Source organism: Amphibalanus amphitrite, unplaced genomic scaffold (genome assembly GCF_019059575.1).
Source record: "Amphibalanus amphitrite isolate SeventyFive unplaced genomic scaffold, NRLGWU_Aamphi_draft 001313F_arrow, whole genome shotgun sequence".
Taxonomy (NCBI): Eukaryota; Metazoa; Arthropoda; class Thecostraca; order Balanomorpha; family Balanidae; genus Amphibalanus; species Amphibalanus amphitrite.
The window spans coordinates 90705-109483 of record NW_024882806.1 but is presented as its reverse complement, the minus strand read 5'-3'; the positions used below and the strand labels follow the sequence as shown (position 1 = coordinate 109483).

The window sequence follows — 18779 nt, the reverse complement described above, 5'->3', positions numbered from 1 at the left end:
TTATCATACACGCAGATCCTAAGCCATACGAGGTGAAAATAACCAGTCGTCAATCATTGTAACATACGGTAGGTAGGTGGCACTGTCCATAACGTGATAGGTGGCGCCAGCAGTAATACTGGTGCCGAGAGTGTCGAAGCAATGACAATATCGGACAATGCATTACCCAATGCCGCAACGGCAGCAACACTCCTCCCCCTTTTAGCGACTCAGCGCGGAGTCAAGGCCCTTATTCATCCACCAGTGCCCCCGTCGCATCCAGTTCACTGCACAGCAGAGCGTTCAGTTCGTCAGCGGCATCCCCTCTTTACCTATCAGCAGGTCGATTAGTTCATCAGCAACAGGCCAAATATGTCAGCCGCCAAGCAGACCGGCACTACACCACCCAACCAGTGGCCGCACCGCCATCACCCACTCCATTGTGGTACAGTCGTGTACAGGTTGATGGTCCCCTACTCTTTATCCACCGGGTTCCTATGGCTCAGCATTGGCAGCAGCCGCCTGGTACCGGTAGGCTGTGCCGCATGACCCGAGAGTGAAGCGGCACAGTCTACCCACGCCGTTTGACATCGGCTCGGGTCGCCGGGTGGAGCGCTTTGTAGACCAGCTGTTGCGTCAGACCAGCGCGGGGGGAGGGGCTCGTCTCGGTGGTTGGCGTGGGCTGGCGAGTGGTGTGGGGCGTGTTGGTGGACCATGGGGCTGGGCGGGTGTGTGTGGTCACTTGCTGCATTGCACATTTTGCGTCGCTTAACAATTGCATTCCTGTTTTTGCTAGGCACAATGCACGGAAGACCCAGCGAATATAATTTACTTTACTTGTGCATTGTGCAAGACGTGATTTGGCACGGTATCGAGGCAACCATAGGCCTTGTGCCTATGCATGATATTTAGGCAATACGTTTATGAAAACGGTAGATTGATGCTGGATGTCAATTCGTATTGCTAAATGTCGGCACGTATTAAATGAATGAATGAATCAATCAATCAATCAAACAATCAATAGACATGTATAAAACCGTTTAAATGGCTCGCAACCACTAATAGCAATCACACCATCCTAACTCGGAAAAGCAGCCGGAGCCCTGATGAGGCTCGAACCGGGACTCCACGCTGTAAATTTTGCCAATGATCCATCATTCCACCAAGCTAGAGTAACCGGCACCCGAACCCACAAAAACATTAATTGACTTTGCCGCCGACCTCCCGGCCCCGCCGCCCGCCCGGCCAGACTTTGCCCCGGCCACAGCCGCCATCCAGTGTAGCTCAGCGTAGGAGTGCTCGACTGTCAAACTGACCGGTAGTGAGGGGCCCGGTTCGAAACGCTTCGGAGGCTGGATGTTTATCTCTCGGTGGGAGGCTTTACGTTTAGTCCACTTTTCAGAAAGATCATTTGGTGACTGATCTGTTTTCTTTCTTTGCTGCAATTCATGAGGAGACCGTATGCACCCTTACCTGTCCTTCCGCACCCCACTTGGGAGATGGGTGGTTGCCCCCCCCCATGGGTTTGTGAATATCTCTAAAACGAATTTTTGGAGGGGGATATGATCGGTTCTATGCGACAAGTGACCACACACGCCCAGCCCCAGGTCCGCTCACTCCCTACCCATATCACCCCCTCCCCACACCACACTCGAGCCCGCCTCATCCACCGAGCCGAGCCATAACGAGCCTCAGCGCCCCGGGGCGCGACCTGTCAGCGAACACTGTTATATAATAACAGTGACAATATATCAAATCCGTTAACTCCTCTATGAATGTCGCCTCGCAGATCCGGCAGTTTGGGCTTCAACGACTGAATGTTGAGGTGTCCAATTATCAGGTCTGGTCCAGTGTCGCCGTGGCGGCGCCAGCTCGCGCCGCCTCGATGTCCCCGACGCCTGGACGCGCCCCTGCCCCCGCGGCGCACGCAGCCGCCGGCCCGCGTCCCCGCCGGTTCGCTGACAGGTCGCGCCCCGGGGCGCTGAGGCTCGTTATGGCTCGGCTCGGTGGATGAGGCGGGCTGGAGTGTGGTGTGGGGAGGGGGTGATATGGGTAGGGAGTGAGCGGACCTGGGGCTGGGCGTGTGTGGTCACTTGTCGCATAGAACCGATCGTATCCCCCTCCAAAAATTCGTTTTAGAGATATTCACAAACCCATGGGGGGGGGGGGCAACCACCCATCTCCCAAGTGGGGTGCGGAAGGACAGGTAAGGGTGCATACGGTCTCCTCATGAATTGCAGCAAAGAAAGAAAACAGGTCAGTCACCAAATGATCTTTCTGAAAAGTGGACTAAACGTAAAGCCTCCCACCGAGAAATAAACATCCAGCATCCGAAGCGTTTCGAACCGGGCCCCTCACTACCGGTCAGTTTGACAGTCGAGCACTCCTACGCTGAGCTACACCGGATGGCGGCTGTGGCCGGGGCAAAGTCTGGCCGGGCGGGCGGCGGGGCCGGGAGGTCGGCGGCAAAGTCAATTAATGCTTTTGTGGGTTCGGGTGCCGGTTACTCTAGCTTGGTGGAATGATGATTGATCATTGGCAAAATTTACAGCGTGGAGTCCCGGTTCGAGCCTCATCAGGGCTCCGGCTGCTTTTCCGAGTTAGGATGGTGTGATTGCTATTAGTGGTTGCGAGCCATCTAAACGGTTTTATACATGTCTATTGATTATAATTAGATAAATAAAAGAAGTTGACCTTTTCCTCGACATCAAAAATGTAAAAAGCCGAATAATATATTTAAAAAAAAACGGTGAGCTTTCGGCCACTGGCCTTTATCAAACCAACGTGAACGTTGGTTTGATAAAGGCCAGTGGCCGAAAGCTCACCGTTTTTTTTAAAATATATTATTCGGCTTTTTACATTTTTGATGTCGAGGAAAAGGTCAACTTCTTTTATTTATCTAATTATATTCAATATGTTCCTCGCTCGAGCACTTAGTAATATTACCAATGTCTATTGATTGTTTGACTGATTGATTGATTCATTCATTCATTTAATACGTGCCGACATTTAGCAATACGAATTGACATCCAGCATCAATCTACCGTTTTCATAAACGTATTGCCTAAATATCATGCATAGGCACAAGGCCTATGGTTGCCTCGATACCGTGCCAAATCACGTCTTGCACAATGCACAAGTAAAGTAAATTATATTCGCTGGGTCTTCCGTGCATTGTGCCTAGCAAAAACAGGAATGCAATTGTTAAGCGACGCAAAATGTGCAATGCAGCAAGTGACCACACACACCCGCCCAGCCCCATGGTCCACCAACACGCCCCACACCACTCGCCAGCCCACGCCAACCACCGAGACGAGCCCCTCCCCCCGCGCTGGTCTGACGCAACAGCTGGTCTACAAAGCGCTCCACCCGGCGACCCGAGCCGATGTCAAACGGCGTGAGTAGACTGTGCCGCTTCACTCTCAGGTCATGCGGCACAGCCTACCGGTACCAGGCGGCTGCTGCCAATGCTGAGCCATAGGAACCCGGTGGATAAAGAGTAGGGGACCATCAACCTGTACACGACTGTACGGCCACGACACTCATGGAGGCTGCCATGGTCAGCTGAGCACCCAACAACCAAGTACACACATACCGGGGTTACATGAGCAAGTAAATGCGTATCAGGAACGGATTTTCCTATTCGCTCACCATTGTAGTCCGTTTGTAATGCATATTAACTCTGCTCATGTAACCCCGAGCACAGCTCCAGTGGTCCGCAGAGCAGCACAAGCGCAGAAGTCACCTCCGCAGCCGCACCTCTGATCCCGGCTCCGTCACGCGTTCTCCCTCGTGTTCACGGTAGGACTCCTTCGCCATGGTCGTCAGCTCATCCGTACTCCAGGTCGCAGGCATCACCTATCTCCGCCAGAGTCCACCATGGCTCGGAAGACAGAGGCAGGCCACCAGCCAGGCGGCCAGGTGGGGACGGAGCCTCAGACAGCATCACTGGTTCACTGACGGCTTCACGTCAGCACTCCTCCTCCATCCTCCCAGTCAACCAGGGTCGCAACACCCATCGGTCACCGCCACAGCCCCAAGCCATGACTGGGTCCGTCAGCGCGGCTAGAGGCAGACCGTCGGCCTGACAGTCAGGTAGCCGGCCGTTACTCTCCGGCCACGCCGCCGTCGGCTCCTCAGTCAAGTGGTCAGCTGTCGAGGAGACAGCAAGGTTAGGCTCTCACGGGGACAAGGTAGGGGTTGGGGTGGGGTCACGTTCGGTAACGTGATTACCGAATGGCCTGTTGAAATTAACGGGGAATTACAATACCAAAATACCAATTTGTAATTACAATACAAAACGGGCAATTACAATACCATCAAGGTATTATATACGAGAAATTATCAATATAACGGGCAATTACAACATAACGTCATATAGAGTTCACATCAAATGCAATAATTCAGAAAAAAACATAAGCAACAGCGCAGCAGGGTAAAGGGCGCAGTGCTTCCTGAGGCCTGCCGCGCTGCGCAAATATCAGTCTATATATCAGCAACGATGTATCACCATCGATAACCCAAGGGAAAATAGAAATGATAAAGGGAAAAGTATAAGCAAAGAATGAAGAGCTTAAAAAGGAGAAAACTAGTATGAATCAATAAAAATAACCTTAATAGATTTTTTGAAGTGGGATTTAGAAGAAGGAATGTCTAGGATATCCGGGATAAGAGGACTAATGGTACTGTTCCAGACCCTCGGTGCTTGGTAAAATAAATTAAACAAAATGTAGTTCCTATGTTTATAATTAGACAGCCTCTCAGCACCATCCGTGTGCACAGTTTCACAGAAATGTATGTTGCCTCTAAGATTTCGAGCCGAATGATACAGATGGAACCTCCTGGCCAATGGCCATGGTAAATGACCATGTAGGAAGTCATGCAGCACAAGAAGAAGCTGGTACTGAAGAAGGTCAGTAATCTTCAGGAGTCTCAGCTCTCGAAATAGGGATCCTGTATGGGCAATTCGCCCTGTTCCAGCTACTAGACGAATAGCACGTTTCTGCAGTACGATTAGCGGTTGCAAGGAAGATTCATAATTAGACCCCCAGGTAACAAGACAATAAGTGAAGTATGGGAGAATAAGAGCGTTATATAAGAGTAATACCTGCTTCCTATCTTATAAATACCTTGCCCTACTAATTAATACCTAAGTTCCTACTGACAGTGGATGAGACCTTTTCAATATGCGACTTAAACCTGAGGTCTTCGTCAACCAGGACACCAAGATATTTCACAGTCTGTGCCCTCTTAATATGTATATTGTTGGCCATAATACTTAGACCATCAAGAGAAGTCGACGGAGAAAATATCTGATAAAATGCTTTTGAAGCTGATAATGATAGTCGATTTGAATGTAGCCACTCTAGAATTTTAGGGAATGACACAGACACAGAAGCTTGCAAGTTATTGATGCTAGAAGCCGTATAGAAAATTGCTGTATCATCAGCAAAGAGGAGAAATTTTGCTCCAGGGGATACAGAACAAAGATCATTAATATATAAAAGAAATAGCAAGGGCCCCAAAATAGATCCCTGTGGGACCCCACATGTAACCTCCTGAGCAACATTTCAGTGACAATGTTGCTAATGCTGCAGACCTTTGACATCTTCGTGAGCAGCGGGTAGCATTTCGGGTATAGTTCGTACTCAGGGCACTTATAAGGAGAATATGGGCTTTCTTATTTCTTAACCCGCGCCCAGATGGGGTCTGCCGAGCAACGTGGTCTGATGGGGGGGGGCCATTTTGGCCCCCCCTTAGATCTCGAGATTCGAGAACCACGCAACATAGCGACAAGCGGTAAACGGTGTTGGATAGCCCCAACGGGGAACTACCTTGTGACCCAATTTCATTGACCTCGGTCAAACCGATGACGTCACAGGTCAGGTCAAAGGTCGAATTTTCACCGTTTTCAGGCATTTCAAGAAATGCGTTGTAAGATCGAGTAAAATGCATTTCATTGAAAATCATCGGTGGAGAAATGTTCTTCAAACACATGTTTTGCTATTTGAGGTCACTGATACCAGGTCAGGTCACAGAGGTCAGGTCACTGGGGGGGTCACAATATGAAAGTGTCGTGTGATACATGTTTTATGGTCCATTTTACATGACAAATGCGATTATGTGGGTCAGACAGACTTTAGGGCCAGCTTAGGTCACGTTTTGGTCAAGGTCAGGTCAAGGTCAGGTCAAAGTCAGGTCAAATTAGGTCAAATTTCAAAGTTGATATTTTTGCATAAAATGGGTATCGATTCGATGCAGCTCGTCACGGGGAGTTCAATGGTGGTCTCCTTTTTGCGCTACAAGGTCTAGAATTGCTAAAAATTGAGTTCAAAAATTTGACGTCATCAATTTTTAAGTTTTTTTTTGCTATAACTTGGCCAAAAAAAGAGGTATCGATCTAAAATTTGGTATGTATATAGAACAGCGTAGGGACTATCACATATATTCCGGTTTTTTTCGAAATTCGAAAAAAAATTGGAAATTTTTTGAGTTTTTCTAAAAAAAAAACAATTTTTTTGATTTTTGGGGGTCAAAATCCCAAAATTTCGAAAATCCGAGATAGCAGTTTTGTAGCGCCGTCTTTTCTCTACACAACCACATAAAGAACTTTAAAATTGCTTGTTAACTATAGAATTGGTGAGCGTTTCAAGATGTCATGTTTTTTTGCTCATTTTTGCTCGAACATGACCTCAGTTTGACCTCAATAACTCCTGACCTGAGGTGACCTGTGACTTGAAATTTTGTGTGAAGGTGTCAAATTGATGCCCGGTAAGGTACCCAAAATTTGGCGGCGCTGCGCGCCGCCGTTTTCTCGCTATTTAAGAAAAACCACAGGGGGGGGTCAAAATGCCCCCCCATCAGGGCGCGGGTTAACCCGCGCCGGGCCGGTGCTCCGCGACTTCCGAGCCAGGCCGGGGGGGGGGTCTCAACACCCCCCCGTCTAACTCGGCTCCTGGGCCACGTAGCGACACGCGGTAAGCGGCATTCGAGAGAACATCGAAAATAATTACGGAAACACTTCAGCCATTTTTTGGGTCAGGTCAAAGGTCAGGGCGCCAGAGGTCATCAAACATCAAATATAGTCAGTTTCAACAATTTTGGAAACTGCCAACGGCTAACTCGGGAACCAATAGAGCTACAGCGCCTCGGAAAAGCGCATTCGATAGCCCTTTTACAGACCTTTTTGATCATTGTCCTCAGATTTGACCTCAGGTCAACGGTTTAGCGTCCAGAGGGCAAAAACTGTTAAAATAGCAGTTTTCACGAAAATGGTTTTTCGTCCATAACTTTTGACTCAATAAAGCCGCGACATTACTTTTGGCAGCATCGTATTCCTCGCGTCGAGACGCGTCGAATGGACTGTTTGTTGACCTTGAAAGATCATTTTGAAAATTTGACCTCAGGTCAAGGTCATACCTGACCGGAAAGGGTCATGTTGCATATCAGTCGATCCGTATCGTCGAGCTGAATGCATCTGACGTGCGTTCATCGCTCTAGCTCGTCTTTATCAAAAGTTATAGCCAAAAAAAACTGCTGGTGACCGTTTATGACCTGAAATGACCTCAGAGGCACACAGAGGGGTCACAGCCATTTTTCCGATTCAGTGTGTCATGTTTACCTATGAACCGATGTTTGAGTAGCATTCGTGGTCGCCGACCTCATCGGCAGGACGGAGCTTTATTTGAGCCCTGCAAGCGCCCCCGTTGCCCCCCCCCCCGTCCTGTTCCCGGGTCTATGTAAGATTGATTTGAAAGGGATGTGACAATGCAACATGGTGCATTTTCTGAAGCTGTCAAGCTCATGATGATGAAGGAACAATTGGTATCTATAATTAGTATTCTGTACCAGAGTGCAAGCTCCCCTACTTATGATGGCAAATGATAAAACGATAAAACCATTACAGGTTTTCAAATGTTTCACCACTTTAATGTTGTTGAGCGCTTGTGCGAGGAACATTAGTAAAAGCAGTTTTAGTATCATATGACCTTTCCTTGTAAAATATAAATTAGCAAAAAGGACATATTGATATTGATATTTCGATCACAGATCTTCGTCGGAATTGTTAACAAAAGTCTTTGTTAACAATTCCGACGAAGATCTGTGATCGAAATATCAATATCAATATATCCTTTTTGCTAATTTATATTTTACGAGGAAAGGTCATATGATACTGAAACTGGTTTCACCACTTTCAATGTTGCTGGGCATCCTTTGCATGATTTTTACAGGATAGACTGCTTATCAGAATGTAAGATTAAGGATTTAAAAGTATATATTACTTAAGTACTTAAGAATTAAGATTGAGCTTGAAATCTCACAGCTGTAGCCGTGTTCTTGGAGATTTTTGCAGCCGCCCCGGCCCACAGCCATGGGACTGCAGCCAGCCGCGGCTGCAGCCGGCCGGTGCAGACCTCTAAACAGGTCACTACATCACTTCAAGTAACCTCTCAGAAAACTTGAATGTTCGTCATAGCTACACCGACTGAATTATCGCCTTGAAACTTACAGCGGTTGGTACGAGTAGCAGTAATATGCACACATCGGGTTACAACATAACGAATAGCAGAATGTATAAAATGTTCATCTCGGAGTTTTTATATCGGTAACTTACGGTCAGGTCAATTTTGCGCCCTCTCTATTATGAGTCAATGGGAGAAAATCGAAAGGCGACTCTTTTGGACGAACGTCATTCCAAACACGTTACAGGTAAAATAGACACGTTAAATCAAAAAATTGTAACCATGAACCCTCTATTTGCCTGGGGTCATATCAGGTCATGAAAGGCCCCAGCAGTATTTTTGACAATAACTTTTTATGGAGACATGCTAGAGCAATGAAAACACATTCGATTTGTTCAGGTCGAGAATCGGATCTACTGATATGCAAAATGACCTTTTCCGACCAGGTCATTTTCTTGACCCAAGGTCAAATTTTCAAAATACCTTTTGACTTTTAAAGACCAAATAATGTTCATTCGAGCCATCTCGACGAGAGATTTCGACGTTTCTTGAGTCAAAAGTTACTTAAAAAAAAAACATTGTTCGTAAAAGCAGATACTTTCAATTTTACCATCTGGCGGCTAAACCGTTGACCTGAGGTCAAATGTGAGCAATGTCTTTAGAAAAAGCGTTGAAAAGGCTATCGAATGCGTTTTTCTGCGGCGCTGCAGCTCTGTTGGTTCTTGAGATATGCGCCAGTATTTCGAAATGTGTTGACATAGGCAAGATTTTTTCCTTTGATGTTCTCTGATCTGGTGACCTGACCTTTGACCAGACTTAAAAAGTGACTGCTTTTGTCTTGATTTTCGAAGCTCTTTCGAATGCCGCTTTCCGTGTGTCGCTACGTGGCCCAGGAGCCGAGTTAGAAGGAGAGGGGTGTTCAGACACCCGCCGGCCCGGAGCGGTTCGCACCCAGGACCGGCCTGGCGCGGGTTAAGGAGAGAGGCTAACGCGTGACTATTTTTGCTGGATCAAAGCCGGTTGAAGGGAAACTGCAGGGTGGTCTTATGCAGGGTCCGACAAAAGTGTTGTCCTCCACCTAGGACAACACTTATCCGGTTTCTAATCGTTTCTGCCCCTAAGGGATAAATATTATGGCTGCACCTCTGCATTGTACGGTCCTTGGCCGCGGAACATGAGGTCGCGACCGAACTTCGGATCATGGGTCACCGAGCTACTGCCAGTTATACACAGATAGATTGCCCCCCCCCCTCCCCCGAATGGCCGCGTCACAAAATGAAGGCAAAATGAAGGTAATGAATTTCAATCTCGGGGAGCTGAACCAGATAGTCGACATGCTTCAGGCCAAAATAACACAGCGTGTTATTGCTGGTCAGTTGGGACATCTGCCTGCACAGTCCCGCACTGGTGGGATAAGCATACGGCTGCAGACAGTGTTGCTGATTGTCCGAGATCGGGCAGTCGCCCATCATTTGGCCCGGGGAAGAAATCGCATTGAAATGGCGGCCAGGAAGAGTGGCCAATTGGTGAATAATTTGGCAAAGCTGCTCCCATTTCCAGACAGGACCATGAGACGCTAGGTACCTATTAGAAGAGTTCACTGAGGCTCATTACCAACAATAGCCTCCAGCGGCTCAGTTCTTAGTCGACGGATGGCCTCGACGGTGGATGACAGGTCAACACGCATTTTCATGCAGGACGGCGCGCCAGCTCATTGCTCTACCAATGTCTAGGCGTTTGTCCGAATCGAACCTGCCGGAATTCTGAAGAAATTAACCGGATACCATCCGGACCCTAATCCTGCTCGAGGATCTTTGGGCTACCTTACAGCAAAACATGGACAAATAGAAGCCAGCGAGCCAGCCTCGGCGCCCTGCAGTTACAGCCAAACGGACATAGTCGAGAATAAAGTCGTCTGTGCTGCATAAGCTGGTTGCCAGCACGCCAAATTGCGTCCGTGCGTAAATCCCTGTTCATATTTACCCACCTATGACAAAAAAAAATTGATGTTCGGCCTTAGCGTCGATGAAAATGGTTAATATAATTCTGAAAAATTGGCCGGCTGTGAGAAAGAACACGGATGAAAGGGGGGCCAAAAGATATGTTGGCCCCCCTTTCAGCGCCAAAGGGGGCCATGGCCCCTTTTGGCACCCCCCTGGATCCGCCCTTGATTGTAACAGTGTTAATAATTCATAAACTTACCAATAGCATGAGCTGATGTTAAGACCGAAAATGCGTAATTCTATACTGCCTTTCCCAACGGAGTTTGGAGCGAAAATGCCGGGTATGTCGATGGCTGTGCACAGTAATGTGTTTTTGGGTGCATTTTGTAAATTTTTATACCGTTATATTTGATTAGCTCATTCCCGCCATTGAAAAGATATCGACTTTAGACTTTGTGTAAGCGTTGGCAGGCTTGTTGTCCATAAATTGAAAGCATTTAAATGCTGTATGCAACATCTTTTTGCGCCAGTTTCGTCTAAAATATGTCAAGGCGCGACGGGGACAATTGTAACATTTTTGCAGGGGTCAAATGTAACAGGTTATAGGTCAGTGGCCATTAAGTCAGTCGTCAAATTTTCAAGAGAGATTAAATATTGCTAGAATTAAGAGAACCGTAAGTTTTGTCGCAATCGGCAGCTTTTTACGCGATGTATTTGCGAAGAACCGAGGGAGAGGAGGTCCATCCAACCCCTGTATAAGTACGAGGTTTTTAACCTTTTTTCCTGAGAAGAACCGTTCCTACCAAGCATGGGAAGATGAACAAGTGTTCAATACTTTTGTTAAATGAAAGTTTTGGAAAAAATCGTGTTGCTGTAGCCTGTAAATTAACATGTTACAATTGTCCCTGGGTGGTGTTACTTTTGACCCCGTATCTGGGGTGAATTGTAACAGATGAATTGACTTTTTCGGACAACAATTTTGACCCGAAAAAGAAGTTGTTTTGGAAATGTTTTAACTGCATTTTAAAGACAAAACATCATAGTTTCTGAAAATAAAAGAAAAGGCTTTATAACTGCAAACGTGTTTGCATCAGATGATAAAATGCAAAAAAATGTTACAATTGACCCCGTTCTCCCCTACTTTAGTATGTCGATGGTTAAGTATGTTAGATGGTTTTTTATCTTTCTCAGACCATGCGGCAGACCAGACGTCACAGGTCAGATATAAGTAAAAATTATTAGGATTTCGGCTTGTTCACATTTTGGGCTCTGGCCGCCGTCTTACAAGTCAGATCAGGCTCATTTTTGGCTTACACACTCGTGAACAGATGTTCTAGATACCTTGAGGGTACCAAACTTGCATTTTGATTTTCAGGTCAGGGTCAGGTCATCACAGGTCACGGAAATATTATATCATGCGTCGGTCACGTGACACATGTTTTATGGTCCATTTAGGCCATATATTTCGAATTTGATGTCGTCTGTGTCATTCGATGTCATTTGGAGTCGAATTTAGGTTAGGTCAGGTCACTTTCAGGTCAAAAAGGTCAAATTTTGAAGTTTAAATTTTTCAACAAAAAGGTGTCTGTTGGATGCAGTTAAGCTCAGGAACACGATGGTGCTATTTATATTGGTGTACAATGTCAAATACGTACTGAAAAATTGATTTGAGAAATTAATAATTGTTAATTTTGTGCAATAATAAGTATAACTTGGCCATTTCTAAAGATATTTAGCTAAAACTTGCTAGAGTTAGTCATAAGCATGCGTTCTGTCACATATATTCTTTTTTTGAAAAGTCAAAAGCTTTTCGAAGAAAATATAAAAGTACCTATAAATTTATAAAATTTTCGAAATTCTCAAAATTTTGAAAATCCGAGACAGCAGTTTGATAGCACAGTCAATTCTGAGTCCTTTCATGCAAAGAAATTGGATCTAGCTTAAAAACTGAGCTCTTGGCAGCGATTCCCGTGGTTCAATGTTTTGCGTCGAAATCGGCCAAACATGACCTCACTCTGACGTCATTGCCGGCCGACCTATGGCAGCTACGAAGTTCAAATTTTGACACAGGGTGTCAAATGGATGCAGCCGAAGGTACTGAAAGTTTGGCGTCGATACGTCAAGTGGTTTGGAAGTGATTGCAGAAAAACGTGAGGGGGCTATGAATAGCCCCCCCCCCCGTGGGGCGCGGGTTAACTATGCTAAATACTGTTCAAAAACCCCGACTCGAATGATCTCTTGTATAAAAAGAAAATCCTCATAATCTTGGTACCATTACAAACTTTGCATATTGTCCTTCAGCGAATTAAATACAAAAATGCATGATAAGTATGTTTTGCAGTTGTATCAAGAGTAAATACATACGTGAAAAAATGTAAATATAATGACGATAATAACTCAAGTTTATTGTAAGAGACAAAGCTTTCGATACGTATAGTTTCATCTCATTGACAGTGATCAAGATACTATGCGACACGTATCGAAAGTTTTGTCTCTTACAATAAACTTGAGTTATTATCGTCATTTTATATCTCTCGGATTCGTTACGTGAAAATATGTTTAGATGTTATGAAAATCCTCACAAGGAAGATCCTCAAATCTCAATGGTTAAAGCAAAGGTCAATGCACCCATAAGCGTAGGAACCATGGGTGCAAGGGTGCAGCTGCACCCAGCTGCACCCATAATATTTATCCAGTGGGTGCAGACAATGTATTCTGCACCCACAATAGTCTTAACCAAAAACCCCTTTTTCATCAACACTACTTCCCATGCAGCACGGCAAATTCAGGATATGTTGCCTACTATCCATCTTTCGAAGCATTTGCTACTGTGATCAGTGATGGTCTTCAAAACTTACATTTGTGCTGAAAAAAGGGAAATAGAGCATGTGATTGAACACATACCGAACCGATGACCCACTGTCAAAAATTTTAGCCCGATGCCTTCGAAAATGGCTAAGTTGGCCGCTTTTACTTTTTGCGGTAGTCAATATTGACAATATTAGCCCTCGAATGTGTGCAGCGTTTTCCAGCTTCTAATGTGTAGGGGGAGGGGGAGGGGGTCGGTCGGACCCCCTGCCGTTCGGCCCCTGATCGAGCTAGAGCTTCGCGGAAAAAACGAGGGTGTTGCCCGTGACGAGAGGAAGCCGATGATACCCAATTTTAAGGTCCTACTTCATTGGTTGACCTTCCAGGTCAGGTCAATATTCCAAAAGTCGGGAAAATCGGGACCTGCTAGAACTGCGTAAAGTGAAGCTGTTATCGGGTTTTTCGGGGTGCTGATCACAAATATCTGATGTTAGTTTTGATCACAGATGATTTCTTCATGCATTTAGGCCAGATCGGGTCAGGTCAGGTCAGGTCAACCATTAGGCGTCCTTCCGGCTATCCATAGTAGGTGTCAACTACCACTGACGGCGTCGTAGCATGTCACGAAAGCACTAAAACTACTTCGTAAACGTTCAAATGGATGCTTAATTCGAAATCAGCCCTATAAACTACCCTAGAAACATGTAAAACTCGAAAAAGTGAAACGAGGTCATCAAAGGTCAATGACCTGACCTGACCTTCAGGTTATCTTCACACCCACCGTGATGCATGGGAAGAACATCATTTCACATGTTTGGACGTCTACAATCACAAAAAGACTGGAAACGCGCGGATAATGTGAGCTGACATACGCCAAATCGCGATTCCGGCCGAACATGGTCTCGAGAATCAGGTCACAGGTCAAAGGTCTTTTGGGTCAGGGTCATGAAATTTTTAGAGTAGGTGTAAAACTGATCAACTTGAGGGTACTAAAAGTTTCGTCGCGATCGGCCGCTTTTTGCGCGAGTTATTTGCGAACAACCATGGGGGGGGGGTTCATCCGACCCCCCTACACATGCAAGGGTCAATGCTTCCAAATGCACTTACCGGTTGGTACCTTTTGGACATGGTACACCCTCAAAGCTCGTAACGAGCCTTCGCTCGGGTGTCGCCCCCCCCCCCCCCGCTTCACCGGCCATGGCTGGATTTCTGCACCCATGCATTCACAATGTTCCAGCCGTTCCTATGCCCATGAATGCCCCCAACACTTCTTACGCATTTCGTAAGACATTTCCTACGAATTTCGACGTGAATGCCATTTGCACTTAGGAATTCGACGTTAATACCGATTTTCGTAGATATCCAGACATTTCGTAAGGAAAAACTTAAGAAGTGTTGACGTGAATACCAACTTATACTTACGAAATAAAATTGACTTACGAAGTCGACGTGAATACGGCCCTGGTCATTTTCTAGACCAAATGTCAAATTTTCAAAATACGTTTTAACTCCCGCCCTGGCAGGTCATTTTTCATAACACGGCCTGGCAGGGGGGGGGGGTCGATGCGACCCCCCCTCGCGATTGGCTCCTATGGCACCTAGAAACACCAAATTTGTATGTATGTATGTATGTATGTATTTACGTCGTAGGGCACATCCACATAGTAACATGGCTATTCCGTACCCAGATGTCAGCATATTAAAAGACAGAATACAGTCATCCAGCACTCACGCTCACACGACATACAAAACATACCAGCCTTACTCGTCGCAGTCGTCAGATCACGAAACAACACACCTAGCCGACTCCGCCCCGCTGCTTTGCTAACAGATGCTGCTTCAGCTCCCTTTTAAATTGGTTGGTCGACAGCCGTCGTAAGTCCGAGGGCAGGTCGTTGTAAGCAGACACGATCGAATGTCTGAAACGACGCCCGCCCGTCTCGGATCGGATCACTGGGGTGACTAGGTGGTCGGTGTTCCGCGTGACGCGGTGATGAATCTCGCCACGCGTGACTAGATGAATGGCAATGCTCTCGGGCTCTGATGTTGTTAAAATGCGCTTCAAGAGGCTAAGACTGTGATACAGGTACATGTTTTTGGCAGTTAACCAGTCGAGTCCGGTAAGAACGTCGCTTATGTGATCAAACTTTCTGCGGCCAGATATGACGCGTGCGGCGAAGTTGAGCAGTTTCTGTACACGCTTCATCTGGGTAGTGTTGCAGGTTCCATATACCTCTATACAATAAATGATGCGTGCAATCACTAGCCCCTGCACGAGAGTGATCAGGGTTGACCTGGGAAGGCTGTGACGGCTGTGACTCAGCCCACAGAGCATGCCAGTGCATAGCTGTACCACTCTGTCCACATGCGGGGCGAAGGTCATGTGACTGTCAAATGTAACACCCAGGTTTTGGACCGTGGCGGAACCGGCGACATCGGCGTCCATGAATCTGATGCTGACAGGTGGGAGGCGTTGGGTGTTTTGCCGCGAGCCGAGAATGACAAACTGTTTTTTTTTTGTGCGTTAATTTTGATGCCGTTCTTGCCAAACCATCGAGGAAGAAGAGCCAGGTTGTGTTCCATGAGCTGAACCAGGGAGCCGACGTCACCGGTCCCACCAGAGACCGCCACCTGGATGTGGTCCGCGTATTGCACTACCCGTACCTGGTGCTCTGTGTATAGCGGTAGGTCATTTACGTATGTACACAGTGAACAGAAGCGGCCCCAGTGCTGAGCCTTGATAGGTGCCAATAGGGTTGAGAAGGGCATCCGATATGACAGAGCATCCGGAGGCCCGGTCCCCTATCTGCACACGATCCGATATATGACAGAGCATCCGGAGGCCCGGTCCCCTATCTGCACACGATCCGATATGACAGAGCATCCCGAGGCCCGGTCCCCTATCTGCACACGATCCGATATGACAGAGCATCCGGAGGCCCGGTCCCCTATCTGCACACGATCCGATATGACAGAGCATCCCGAGGCCCGGTCCCCTATCTGCACACGATCCGATATGACAGAGCATCCGGAGGCCCGGTCCCCTATCTGCACACGATCCGATATGACAGAGCATCCCGAGGCCCGGTCCCCTATCTGCACACGATCCGATATGACAGAGCATCCGGAGGCCCGGTTCCCTATCTGCACACGATCCGATATGACAGAGCATCCCGAGGCCCGGTCCCCTATCTGCACACGATCCGATATGACAGAGCATCCGGAGGCCCGGTCCCCTATCTGCACACGATCCGATATGACAGAGCATCTCGAGGCCCGGTCCCCTATCTGCACACGATCCGATATGACAGAGCATCCCGAGGCCCGGTCCCCTATCTGCACACGATCCGATATGACAGAGCATCCCGAGGTCCGGTCCCCTATCTGCACACGATCCGATATGACAGAGCATCCGGAGGCCCGGTCCCCTATCTGCACACGATCCGATATGACAGAGCATCCCGAGGCCCGGTCCCCTATCTGCACACGATCCGATATGACAGAGCATCCCGAGGCCCGGTCCCCTATCTGCACAGTGCACACGATCCGATATGACAGAGCATCCCGAGGCCCGGTCCCCTATCTGCACACGATCCGATATGACAGAGCATCCCGAGGCCCGGTCCCCTATCTGCACACGAGAGCATCCCGAGGCCCGGTCCCCTATCTGCACACGATCCGATATGACAGAGCATCCGGAGGCCCGGTCCGCTATCTGCACACGATCCGATATGACAGAGCATCCGGAGGCCCGGTCCGCTATCTGCACACGATCCGATATGACAGAGCATCCCGAGGCCCGGTCCCCTATCTGCACACGATCCGATATGACAGAGCATCCGGAGGACCGGTCCCCTATCTGCACACGATCCGATATGACAGAGCATCCCGAGGCCCGGTCCCCTATCTGCACACGATCCGATATGACAGAGCATCCCGAGGCCCGGTCCCCTATCTGCACACGATCCGATATGACAGAGCATCCCGAGGCCCGGTCCCCTATCTGCACACGATCCGATATGACAGAGCATCCCGAGGCCCGGTCCCCTATCTGCACACGATCCGATATGACAGAGCATCCGGAGGCCCGGTCCCCTATCTGCACACGATCCGATATGACAGAGCATCCGGAGGCCCGGTCCCCTATCTGCACACGATCCGATATGACAGAGCATCCGGAGGCCCGGTCCCCTATCTGCACACGATCCGATATGACAGAGCATCCCGAGGCCCGGTCCCCTATCTGCACACGATCCGATATGACAGAGCATCCGGAGGCCCGGTCCCCTATCTGCACACGATCCGATATGACAGAGCATCCCGAGGCCCGGTCCCCTATCTGCACACGATCCGATATGACAGAGCATCCCGAGGCCCGGTCCCCTATCTGCACACGATCCGATATGACAGAGCATCCGGAGGCCCGGTCCCCTATCTGCACACGATCCGATATGACAGAGCATCCGGGGGCCCGGCCAGGCCCGGTCCCCTATCTGCACACGATCCGATATGACAGAGCACCCCGAGGCCCGGTCCCTTATCTGCACACGATCTGATATGACAGAGCATCCCGAGGCCCGGTCCCCTATCTGCACACGATCCGATATGACAGAGCACCCCGAGGCCCGGTCCCCTATCTGCACACGATCCGATATGACAGAGCATCCGGAGGCCCGGTCCCCTATCTGCACACGATCCGATATGACAGAGCATCCCGAGGCCCGGTCCCCTATCTGCACACGATCCGATATGACAGAGCATCCGGAGGCCCGGTCCCCTATCTGCACACGATCCGATATGACAGAGCATCCCGAGGCCCGGTCCCCTATCTGCACACGATCCGATATGACAGAGCATCCCGAGGCCCGGTCCCCTATCTGCACACGATCCGATATGACAGAGCATCCGGAGGCCCGGTCCCCTATCTGCACACGATCCGATATGACAGAGCATCCGGGGGCCCGGTCAGGCCCGGTCCCCTATCTGCACACGATCCGATATGACAGAGCACCCCGAGGCCCGGTCCCCTATCTGCACACGAACCGATATGACAGAGCATCCCGAGGCCCGGTCCCCTATCTGCACACGATCCGATATGACAGAGCACCCCGAGGCCCGGTCCCCTATCTGCACACGATCCGATATGACAGAGCATCCCGAGGCCCGGTCCCCTATCTGCACACGATCCGATATGACAGAGCATCCGGAGGCCCGGTCCCCTATCTGCACACGATCCGATATGACAGAGCATCCGGAGGCCCGGTCCCCTATCTGCACACGATCCGATATGACAGAGGCCCGGTCCCCTATCTGCACACGCTGATAATGGCCCGGTCCCCTATCTGCACACGTCGATAATGGCCAGCCAGGTAGCTCTCAAACCAGCGAGTGTCAACACCATATATGTAGCTCAAGTTTGCGAAGTAGACGGTCGTGCTGAATCACATCGAAGGCCTTAGAGCAGTCGAGAAGGCATAGGAGCGTAATTTCACTGCGGTCCATGGAGGAAAAAACGTGGTCAGTTACAGATAAAAGCGCGGTGTCGGTCGAGTGATTGGATCTAAAGCCATGCTGGTTTGGTGAGTAC

General features: G+C 48.6%; 1 protein-coding gene across 1 annotated transcript in view; it reads left to right on the top strand.

The window, feature by feature from the left end:
* LOC122372084 (dipeptidase 2-like) overlaps positions 1 to 18779 on the top strand; it is a 156894-nt gene that overhangs the window by 61395 nt on the left and 76720 nt on the right. The gene's annotated exons all lie outside the window — the stretch shown is intronic.